The sequence below is a fragment of the Gymnoscopelus microlampas genome, assembly GCF_963454915.1.
Source record: "Gymnoscopelus microlampas genome assembly, chromosome: 17".
NCBI lineage: Eukaryota > Metazoa > Chordata > Actinopteri > Myctophiformes > Myctophidae > Gymnoscopelus > Gymnoscopelus microlampas.
Window position 1 is genome coordinate 11,170,031 of NC_139954.1, and position 3,635 is coordinate 11,173,665.

The window sequence follows — 3,635 nt, forward strand, 5'->3', positions numbered from 1 at the left end:
TATGTAAGTGCAGGACCCGCCGCAGTGGTGTCTTAACCGCGATAAGAACTTAACCGCGATGTGAACCCTGGTGATCAAGAATGAGTATGGAACTAAAGAGCCCTGCACCATGCAGAGGTATTTGGGTATTTGGGTCGATGATATTCAAGGTTCTAGTCTTAAGGATAGTGGTAGACTCGATGTTACGCGGACTGCATCTCATCTCAAGGGGTGAGATATATAGTGCTTGGCTGGATGCTCGTGACATCACACTGATGTCAAAATGTATTTCCACTGGGTGAATCAGAAGATTGTTTTATGCTCAATGGAAATCCCCAACGTCAGCGCAAATCGATAGGAACGGCTACAGCATCACAGCACTAAGTGTGTGGATAATGCGTTGTCACAATACTGACATCATAGCTGAATGACTGACATAATAAAAGACCTGCCTTTCAGAAAATGGTTCTGTTTTTGAGCATAGATATGGGGCACAGACCATCATAATATTCTATTTGGCATCTCAGTATTGATGAGCTCAAACTTGTTTTCACTTGTTTGACCTGACTACATTCTATTTTGAGAAACGCCAGTGTAAAGAACATTCAGGGCATATTTGCCAGTATTAGCCATAGATGGATAACACCGCAAGGTGGAGCATGGCAGGATACCCAGAAACCTATATAAAGGGGATGAATGACTTACTAACCTTGCCATATATGAAGATCCCCATAGATGGAGACAATCAACCTCCCCAAGTCTGACATCATAGAATCTCTCCTAGACGGCTATCCATCGAGATACCTGGCATACCTAGCTCTGACATCAGAGAACCCCTCCTGGAACTCCATGTATGGAGATAACCGAAACGTCCAGGACTGACATCATAGTCCCAGATTTAGGCATAACTGACATAGCCCGCTCCATATATGGATATGCCTGACACTACCTGACATCACCATAATGACACCAGGGCCGCAGCCAAACGTATACGGCAACGGAACTCCCTGCTTAATGGAGTTCCATCCGAAACCCCGAGAGACATTAACTCCTTCCAGAAAGATAAGCATCAATACAACTCATCAGTAGTTAGTTGGTTTCCACAGCCTGAAGCATTACATATCAGTTTTACCTACTTCTCATAGCGGCTCTCGGATCTGGTCAAAGAATCAGCCGATTATCAGTTCAACAGCCAGTCTGTTTTTTAATGTATTTAATACAACAGATACAAGTCTGCACAGATCCTGAAAAATGTTTGTCAGAAACTACCGTAGTCCTGTCTTTTTTGCACGTATTAGATGCTGATGTCAGCGCTTTGAACGGCACAAATATTGTTGAGAACGAAAGATAGCCTAATCTTGTTCTATATGACGGAAAGTTCCAAGGTTCAGTTTCAAGAGCTCAGCTTTGCCGATGTGCCACTCCTCTAAACATTCCTTAGTTTCCTCTCTCCTCATCTCTCCTCTGATGCAACAGGAAACAAGGATTTACTTTATAGACCTGGGATGCTCAAAAGCACCCTTCATAACAGATTAAATTAAAACCCATTTAGACCGGTTAAGTGTCATTTTTAGATTTCTTTGGCTATTCAAAAATAGCAGATCTACAAGCAGATTTACAAGCTCGTAGCGCGTCGCAGCTTGTAAATCTGCTATTCTTGCCAGACCCAGGGGGTCGGCCTACATGAGGCTTTGTCTGTCCCTCTGTCCCTCTTTTCCCCTGCACACACGTCATGCGAAGTCCGGCCATTCAGATTTCAACCATTAGGGGTCTGGCAGTACCAGGTCTCCTGGTTCTAGTTGAAAAATCATTAACATTTTTGCAAATCTTTGAATATATATATATTTTTTTTAAAGCAAACATTTGTAACTCAAATCTTTGCTTCTGGGGACATTTCTACAAATGTCTTCTAAATTCTACAGTTTTTTGGAAAACATGTTCTATATCAGTGGTGCTCAAACTTTTTCATGTCAAGGACCCCCAATTTGATATGTATTTGGCCGTGGACCCCATCTCAAAATGTTTTGTTCCAGGGACCCCCCATGATGCAAAATAGCAATATATATTCAAATATTTGCACAAATGAAAATTTTGACAGATGCTTTCCCGGTCTTAATGGATTGACTCACCGAGAACTGAAGAATAAAAAGGTTGTGAATAATAGTGGCCAACATCACCCATGTATAACAAGAGTTGACAGGTAACATCTGCAACACCAGTCCAGAGTAAGCTCAGCTCTGGCTGAATTCGACTGTAAACCAGCCTGGGTATGAGATGTTCCAGAGGGCAGGGTCTTCATGTCTGTCTCAGACAGGCAAGCAATATCTCTGTCAGGTGGAAACCTCATATGTACAAAACTGTAACTTTTTAAGATTCAAATTCAAAAGTATTAAAGATAGCATATCGACAAGCTCAAAACGCATCGCTTCGCGTCGTGTTTCGGGCTTGCAGATCTTCTATTTTTGGTACTTTTGTGTGACGCTGTAGTATGATCACGTAGGGCATTCATTTAAGAAAGAACACAAGTTAAAATACGGAGAGAAGAGGTTTCTGCCCGACAGCAACATATTTTGGTATATAAAAAAACTAAAACCACCACACAAAGTTTGACTACTCCAACGCACACCCACCAAGTTGGTCTCTAATTTAGAGCTGCAACTATCCACTTTTTTCTCAGCAATTATTCCATTGATACTTTTTTCATTCAATAGAATAACTGAGAAGCGTGTTTTTGACTAAATCAACAGACGCAAAATATTCAGATTTCTTCTATAATTTATTGTCTTTTGCCTTTGTATTGTGTATATTCAATTGAGGGTCAACAGTACTTAAAGGTAGGGTAAGTGATTTGCTTTGGTTAAAATAAGTGTTAAATAGCTCTATATTCTGATAGCACTCATTGCTATAGAGTGTTTGTTCAGTATTAGGAGTCTCCTTGTCTCTCCACCTCTTTATTAAACAGAAAATGCATTTTCGTTTCAGTTTCAGTTTAATTTCCAATTTTATCCAACCAGTACAGAGAACTCAATCAGGATACAGATTAAAGCAATTGGAAGTGATGACACTAAGACATGAGCAGACAAAATTAGAACTGGAAAACTATACAAATTATTACTTTCTCCTGATTGGCTGAGATTTTGACACCTACCGAAAAATGTATTTTCTGTTTATTAAAGAGCTGGAGAGACAGGGAGACATCTGTTACTGAAAAAACACTCTATAGCAATGATTACTATCAGAATATAGTATTTTTAACTTTTAACAAAATACTTTGTTTTAACCAAAACATATCACTTACCCTACCTTTAAGTACTAAAGACTAGTAGAAAGAATTACTAATACACACAAAATGAATCCCCCCATGTTTTATAATGGACAATCCCACCCCGTTGCGTGCAAAGTGACAAGCAACTGAAAAGTTTCATTTCTCCAGACTCTTGATTATAATGGACAATGACAATAAATAATTGTTTATATAAGCTTATATTTCATAAGAAACACCATATATACTCCTGTAAAGTAAAAAAAAATCATATACTATATCTCAACAAGTCGACACAAAGGAATTCAAATCAATGAATTAAGTGTTGCAGCCCTAAATGTATCAACCAAAGCAATCACAAAGCAATCACTCGGGGGAAAAAAACAGCGAAACA